At 43.5% G+C, this 8,677-nt stretch overlaps 1 pseudogene; it reads right to left on the minus strand.

The window, feature by feature from the left end:
- Positions 1-211: 211 nt before the first annotated feature.
- Positions 212-632, minus strand: LOC121459803 (annotated as a pseudogene).
- Positions 633-8,677: the final 8,045 nt, after the last annotated feature.

The raw sequence follows: 8,677 nt of genomic DNA on the forward strand, positions 1-8,677 counted from the left end.
TGGCTCTACCCTACCCTCCATTGTATTCCGCAGTATAAAACCTGCTGGCAAACATCCGGGGTCTGGCATGCATCGATGGGATGGCACTGTGAATGTTCCGCTTCCTGTAGTACTCCACGAGTGGGGTGGTCTGCGTGTGGTAGCCTCCAGGCAGATCTTCAAGGCCTTCTCATTGTCATCTGACCTGAGGATCAGGGGCTCTCCAGTGATATCATCTTTCATTGGCTCCTTTGGAGGGTTGAACTCCTCATGGTAGGACCAGCCACTCTTGGGGTGAATCTGTCTTCCAGTGATCCTCCGGATCAGCAGGGAGTCTGGAATGCTGAACTCAATCACTGAATCAAGCTTCTCCTTCCTCTTCTCCATGAGGTCCTCAAGCATTTCAGCCTGCCTCACAGTCCGAGGGAAGCCATCAGTTTTCCAGCATCCGTCGTCGCCTTCAGCTCCTTGCCCAGCTCTGAACCTGAAGCCACCATGGCTCTCAGCATGTCTCCAGTGGCCAAATGGCAGACATAGAAGTTTTCTGCCAATCTGGGCTCCTGGGTCCCCTTGCCAGCCCCGGGCGGCCCCAGCAACATGGCCCGAATGCCCTTCCGACTCTCTGGCTCGGGAGCCAGCGCGCTGGGAGCCATGTCTGCCAATCTGTATCTGCAATGTGTCTTGCTTTGAAAAAGAAGTCACATAGACCTAGAATCTAATAAATGATTAAGACAATAGATTTGGTTACTTGGGTCTGGACATGTTAATCAGCATTCTCACTGGAGCTGAGTTCCTGGTTCTCTGTTCCTGATTGTGGCTTTTGTCGGTGGTGACCTGTCTCAGACAGCCAGGGTCCTCACACTCTGGACAGTGACAGTAGTGGTTACTCATGCCATTCAATGGTAGCAGGAGAGAGTAAACACCAACCTGAGAAATCCCCAGATTCTCCCCAGGTGTTCTTTGTTTTTTTTTTTCTTCCAAACCCTTCATTATAACCAGACAATGTCATTATCCTCAGACAAGATCAAATATTAACTGGTTTAGACTGGCTCATAAGTTCCACTCTTCAAGACAGAGATAACTGAAAGTCATGAAAATGTGTATCTGTTCCAAAACTGGTGATGTTTGCACAAAGAAAAAAGACATGGGCAAAACAAACAAAATGTGTTCATCCTCCATTTCAAATGACCAAACTTTCCTCCAGGAAGAAACCATTCCAGATTTGTACCTCTGTATTAAAATATAATATGTGCCACCCAAACTGATACAAACAACATGACAGTTAAAACAAATTTAGAAATAAAAGGTGATATTAAGATAATTGCATATTTATTTAAAATCCCACACGGGGATGTTGACAGTCCTATTTTGGAATCAGAACCTTCCCTTCCGGCTTCTCTGTGTCCCCTCACGTATGCTCACCCTGTAAGGAACAAAGTGAAGACACTGGAAACAGGATCATGTCTTGTGCTAGTACCACTTAATAGTCGGTTTGAAACAGAGCAGTGACAGCTAAAGTTCTGGGAGTCAGAACGAGGTCAACTATAGCAACTTCTTTACAATTTCTAAAAGGTTTCTTTCTATCCCCCCTTTGCATTTGAAAATGCTAAAAGATGACTAGCCTAATTTATTTCATTAGAAACGTGCCTTGCTTCTAATCAATATAAAGTTTGTTTTTGTTAATATTATTTATTATTATTATCTCTAAGTATTAGTTACTTTTCATGTTATTACAAAACCCCTGACCAAAGCAACACAAGGAAGGCTGCAGTTGAACATAGTAGGGAAGACCTTGTGGCAAGAACATGAGGCCACTTGGTCACATTGTTTCCTCAGTCAAGGGGTGTCAAGAATTGGAGTGATTGGTGCTCAGCTTGTGTCTCGTTTGAGTCTAACTCCCCAACCCATGAGATCGTACTGCCCACATTCAATATGATTCTTCATACCTCAGATAAGCTCTTCTAGATATATTCTCATAGACACACTTAGTCATCCTGACCATGGCAATCAACTAAGGACACTCGGTGTTCTCACTTTCTGGTGCACAATTAATAGAAACCCAGACCCTGGCCAGCTGGCCTTGGTGAGATCCTGATAGAACATCCCCATTGTGTCAGTGTGTGGGTGCACCCCTCGTGATCCTGAGTTCCTCGCTCATGCTCTCTCTCCTTCTGCTCCTGATTTGGACCTTGAGATTTCTGTCCAGTGCTCCAATGCGGGTCTCTGTTTCTGTCTCCTTTCATCGCCTGATGAAGCTTAATATTTAGGAGGATGCCTATATGTTTTTCTTTGGGTACTCCTTCTTATTTAGCTTCTCTAGGATCTCTAATTAGCCTGGGATAAAACCGGACTCTCTGAACATAGAGGACAATGAGGACTACTGAGAACTCAAGAACAGTGGCAATGGGTTTTTGATCCTACTGCATGTACTGGCTTTGTGGGAGCCTAAGCAGTTTGGATGCTCACCTTACTAGACCTGGATGGAGGTGGGTGGTCCTTGGACTTCCCACAGGGCAGGGAACCCTGATTGCTCTTTGAGCTGATGAGGGAGGGGGACTTGATTGGGGGAGGGGGAAGGAAATGGGAGGCGGTGGCAGGGAAGAGACAGAAATCTTTAATAAATAAATTTTTAAAAATTAACTAATCAATAAAAAAGAAACCCAGAGAGAGAAATTGTGGTTCAACCTGAAGGTCAGAAAAACAAAACAACCACTGGCTCTTAACTCTGCCTCAGTCCAAAATAGCAATCCTGCCTCCAGGAATCTTCAGAATGAGACTGTCTGTCTGGGAGCTGTCTTCTCCCACCTTATATTGCCCTCTAGTGCTGGGACTAAAGGTGTGCACCACAACCGGCCAGCTTCTAAGGCAAACTAGTGTGGCTACTGGGATTAAAGGTGTGTGTCACTACTGCCTGGCCTATAAGGCTGACCATTGAGACTGTTTTACTCTCTGATCTTCAGGCCAGCTTTATTTATTAAACTACAAATGAAGTATCACTGCAACTTTCAAAGTAGAATAACTTAACATTACTTAAACATTTGTTTAGGAGTATAAACACGTGGCCTAGTAAATTTGTTCATGATGAGTACTCAGTAAGCAATGCTTTAGAAGTAGAATGTAGAGGAGACTGGATGGCTGTACCTTCTCTTGTAGCTCTAACAACTGTTCCTGATGTGTGCATCCAGAGAGGACTGTGTGGAAATTGAAGGGAAAGGAAGGACCTTTCTCCATGGTCTTCCAAAGTCCGACACTGTTGTATGCACTGTTTCCTGTTTTTTCCTCAATGGCCTTTGACAGGTTCCTTCTGTTCATACTAAATGTCTATTTTCCTCTCTCTCTCTCTCTCTCTCTCTCTCTTTCCCTCCCTCTCTCTCTCTCTCTCTCTCTCTCTCTCTCTCTCTGTGTTTGTGTGCGCGCACGCGTGCGTGCATGCATGAGAGAGAGAGAAAGAGAGAGATACAAGTATATACATACTTCGCTTTCTAATCTAAAAACCCCAAGCCTCATGTACTCTGAAATCTGACAGACTGTTGGAGGTTTAGGGATCTGGGGATTAGAGTCATCTACCCAGTAAATAAAAGTATTCTGAACTCCAAAGTACATAATGTACAGATGAATAAACTGAACGTTTTTAAATGTAAAATTTGCTCCTTTGTCCCCTCAGTTAGACTGCCTACCAATTCTGCGTGTCAGCTCATTAAATGTCAGTGTAAGCAGGAACCACATCTTTCAAAGTGATCCAACCCTAAAGAGGACAGTGCAGCCACCAGATGCCACTAAACTTGCCTCATGCTCCTCCCACGCAGTGCTGCCTTACTGCCCTCCTCCTAGACCTCTGATTCCACCATCACAATGGAATCAAAAAAACAATGTAGAGTGTATCACTAAGCCAGTGGAATACAGCAGTCCGCCGGGAGCATCCACTGGGGTTTAAGAATAGTAACTTTATTACAAACTAGAGAACTATTCACAAGGGATGTTTCGCTTTAATGTGTTTTGCTGCAGAGCCCTGCATGTGTCTAAAATTCAGTGCTTCCAATTCCTGTGTGCGTGGACTAGCCTCTGCTCATTCACACAGCCCTTATCAAAGGCAAACTGTCAGCTGTTAGAACCAAGGTGTCTATCTAGTAAATCTCCTACTATACATACCCAGATGTTCAGAAGAACTGCAAAATAGGGTAGTTATATGAGAACAGTTAGCACACCAATGATGCTCTTGCGTTCCCTGTTATTATATAGTTTGCCATTATGTTGCGATGTTATGTTGTTGCTGTGTTGTCGCGACTACGGTGATGGCTTTTTCATTGTGATGTTGAATGTGCCCTGTTCTCTTCCGCCACGTTCCTTAACTTCTTTCTTGGGAGTGTTTGGAACTTGCTAGCCTTACACATGGAAGAGATTTCCCCCTTTTCCTATGGGAGTTTCAGAGCTGGTTGTCAAATTTGAACAGATATGAGATTAAAAATACCCAGATTTGACACCCACTGACACATACCACTAAAGCAAATGAGATGGCACTTGAGCTTCAACAGAGTGATGGGTACGGAAGCTGGACAGAGGCAGACTACTCATTCCTCAAAGCAAAAGATGATGTGTCTCAATAAGAAATATAAATGTCCTAACTTACTTCTAAGGAAAGAGCCCAGCATGTTCTTTCTGTCTCGTCTAAGGTCAGGAGCCCACAAGTGATTCCACACAGTCATGTGTGCTCCCTTCCTATGTCAGGGATCTATTAAAGACTGTCTGTCCTCCAGCGTTGCCTCACAGTGCTTTCTCCTCTCTCTGATTCACTAGACAAAGGCTGCATTTGCAGTTGGCTCCTGAAGCCACTCCCACGTGCTGTGAAGATATGTCTAAATAGCAGCATTTGCTTGTAATTGGAGTGTGCTTCTCCCTGCCACTTCTGGGTGTGAGAGAGACAGGAAAGACAGCAGGAAGGAAGTCTCTACCTAGCATGGAATCTAACATCTCCACATCGCAACATGAGTAGTAGGACATTTTCAAATAATACTCTGAGGAAACAGCATGTGTCACCCATCTATACCAATTGCAGTCACAGGAAGTGCAGAGTCCAGTCTCAGTTCATGTTCCTAGAAATAGACACCATTACAGGTAGATTTAGGGACATGTGCCTGCCCTGTGGCTTCCCTACATTTGTGGTCTGTAGGGAACTTTTCTTCCTTTATGTGGCTTTACATAAGGATCATGGAGAGTTGTGCTGTGGGGAAGAACATGCTGTCTTAAATAAATTAAAGTTACCTCTGCAGAGGTCCTCATGGGTTAGAGAAGCAAGGGAATGGCATCGCCTCCTACAGATAATATGCCTTGGACTCAGCAACCCATATTCCTATTGAGACAGCTAGACAAGGACTGAGTAAAAGTTAAAGAAAACCAGGTTCCATCTAGCACATAAGAAAATCCTAAGAGGCCCCATCAGTCAGTAGTTGGAAACACAGTGCACAATTGTGTGAGCTTGGAGTATTCAGGGATCCCCTACAAGACAAGGGTGATTTTTATTTTCATTACCAACAACATTAACTTATTAATAGGTGTATTCATCAATTGGGGCCTTTCTGTGGTGACTGCAAGGTACCTGTATTTTAAAAGACTTGTTTTTGGAACACCCAACATATTTACTTTCTCCTTCAAGTGGAAGAAAGGCCGCCCTCCTGTTGGGACTCAAATTGTCCTCTGGTTCTGCCTCTGCTTCAGACGCGGAGGGAGACCAAAGCCTAATCCCTTAATCTAAGCCTCTCTACCACACATCCTCCACTAGGGTCCTAATGCAGGTCGTTTAGAAGATACTGTAGTAGCAATCGCAGCATAATCAGCACTGTCTTCCCTCTGTGGGATCATTTTTCCTGGGATCCTGCCTGTTTACATTCCTAGTCCTATAGCAACCATTCAATCCGAAGAAAGTGCAAGACCATGTCACTGCCCCAGCCCTCCCTCCCTCTCATAAACGTGCGCGCGCGCATGCTCACACACACACACACACACACACACACACACGTTAGCACAACAAGGAAACTAGCAGCACAATCTCCACACATACCTTAAATATTCTAATTTTAGTATACCTGTCTCGAATATTTTTTAGGAAATCAAGGAAATTTTTCCTGGGTCAAATTATCTATATTAAAAATTTTGAGTATTCCCCCTGGCTATCTCTTTACTGAAAGGAAACAAACAATAATTTGATTGGATTCCATAGCCTCATTATTTGTGGGATAAGAATCAGAACAATTAGCATCCTCTCTGATATCTCAGATCCCAAGCCAAATGCAAAAAGAATGACAACCAATACATAATAAACTTAATGGTATTTTTATAGACTTTTTGTCTCATATTGCTTTGGGCATTTTTGCCTTGCTTGTTGTGTGTGTGTGTGTGTGTGTGTGTGTGTGTGTGTGTGTGTGTGAATGCACTTTAATCTCTTATATCACCTTTTAACCATCAGGCAGCTCCCTTCTCTTGCAGCGATATCCTATTCTCTTCATTTATTATGTATAATTTCCAGACTGTACACATTTTCTTCTATATAATGGACATTACCCTGGCCCCATCCTTTTGTTCAGGGCTATTATATTTGTGCATCAGCATAGTTATGAGGTGCTATTGTTTTTTGTTCTCTCACACAGTTTCTGGAAGCTCACCTGTGTCTCAGTACTCATCCAATTCAGTAGTTTCTCTCTGAAGGAAGGGTTTTCTCTCTGAGCACTCAGTCACTAGCCAATGGGAAGGATTTCTTACTGCATTTTCTTGCTCTGTTGTTGCAGCCTCTGCTCTGTTCTCAGATCTAAGCACTTTGTTCTCAGCTCCACTTCTAGTAACGCAGGAGTGCGACTATTAAACTCTTCAAGTGGATTAGAATGTTTGGAAGATTCCACAAGCACACTTAAAATGTTAATTGCCCATCAGTTTTCAACAGTCCTTTTCTTCTGCCTCCTGTTTGTCCCCTATTTGATTCTCACCAGAACAAAGAGTGACTAAGCATCTGGGAGAATCAGAAGCACACCGAAAGTTTTTAACTCACGAGAAAACTGTATTTGAAGGGAAGCATCATTCTCTGAGTTTTAGTTTGTAGTAGATGTCATTGCCATATGGCTATGGCAATAGGAAACTGTGTCACATGATTATATGACATGTAGGGAATTGCTTGCTTGTAGCACATTTTCATGATCATTGTTTAAGAGACAGGCATAACAAAGTAGAAACTGAGGCTTGGGACTATCACAGTAAACCGATGTTCTTGGTGACAGCTGGTGACCAGTTGAGCTCTGTCCCAAGGACTCTCCTCCCTTATGCCAGCTTAAACTGTTAAGGATGCTGTTGGGACAGTTTCTCTTGCTCTTCTTTTTTTAATTGACCAGGTGCAGGTGCACGAGGCCTTGAAGATGGGAGGGTAATTAAAACAGATGCTATGATGAACCATTACAGACCTGTGCTCTCAGGCCCTGTAGTCAGTCTAAGTGCACAGATCACAGGAGGCAGGCCTCAGGGAAACCCACAGGTAGGCACACACTGAAGCAGATTGAAAGGCCTCCCAAAATTCAAAAGCAAAATGGTACTTAGTGATTGCAACACTTACCGTCCACACTGAATATCTTACAGAGAAGATAATTTCCTTGTTTTGAAAACAATTGAGAGGCCATAAATACAAATGAAATTCATGGACCATTTAAATATCATAAGCCTCACTCTCACAGAACATCAGGGCAAATGGAAAAGTAGTTAAGAGCTGGATCACTGAGCCTGTATGCCGTGCAGCGGGCATGGAGCGAGAGTTCAGCTGAGCTCTCAGAGAAGCCATGTGTCGGCGCTTCATCTTTCCTTCTTCCCACAAAACATCAATTTGAGTGCTGAATATTCTTTCTGATCAGGAGACAAAGGGAGCCACTGAGGAGAGGTATGTCAAGACGAGCACCTACTGGTTCCAAGAAAAAGCTCATAATACTGGAGGCATCATTCATGAACTCATCATTGTGTAGATGATTGTAAGAAGACAAGAACACAGAGTCTGGAATCAGATATGAATTCACACACCATCTCTGCCCTTTATGAGCTGCTTGCAAGGCTCTTCCACTTTTCTGAATGCCAGTTTGCCCACTGAATAGAAGTGCCATGCCTTTCTATACACCTCCTTGGCAGTAAGAAGAATAACTCAGACAATAACAGAAAGCCTTGTGGAATCCTGTACCTTTCCTTCTGGTAACAATTCAAGTCTACTACCTGATAGAGACTGACAGGCATAAAACTGTCAATATGCTGATACTGGAGAATGGCAGTGACTGGTGGGAACAGAGGTAGGACTGAGAAACTCCTTCCATGTGTATAGTTATTCTTAATGTTCTAGTGTACAAGAGGTTTTCCTGGGAGCCAGGATGAAATGGGGATTTTGGGACAGATGGAAAGAGTCTGATTCAGCTAGTCAGGACTAAAGCGTGAATTCTGGCTCATGGTTATCCATCCCAGATGACACTGAGGAATGCCTAGGATCCTTCCACCAGATCTTTCTTCTGTGTCACAGCAGCTTTCTCAGCAAGTGGATGACAAGTGTCTTGGGAACAAAGACAGGAGTTGATAATAAATTTACTCCTGTAGACTTGTAGAGTGTGAGGTACTTGGGATGATGTATTCAGCTGAAGAGGTGCTTCTTAAGTACTTGTTCATTAGCTTAGTTAACTTTAACACTGGT

The sequence above is a fragment of the Microtus oregoni genome, unplaced genomic scaffold, assembly GCF_018167655.1.
Source record: "Microtus oregoni isolate MIOR12 unplaced genomic scaffold, Mior012 000019F_ref0000042, whole genome shotgun sequence".
NCBI lineage: Eukaryota > Metazoa > Chordata > Mammalia > Rodentia > Cricetidae > Microtus > Microtus oregoni.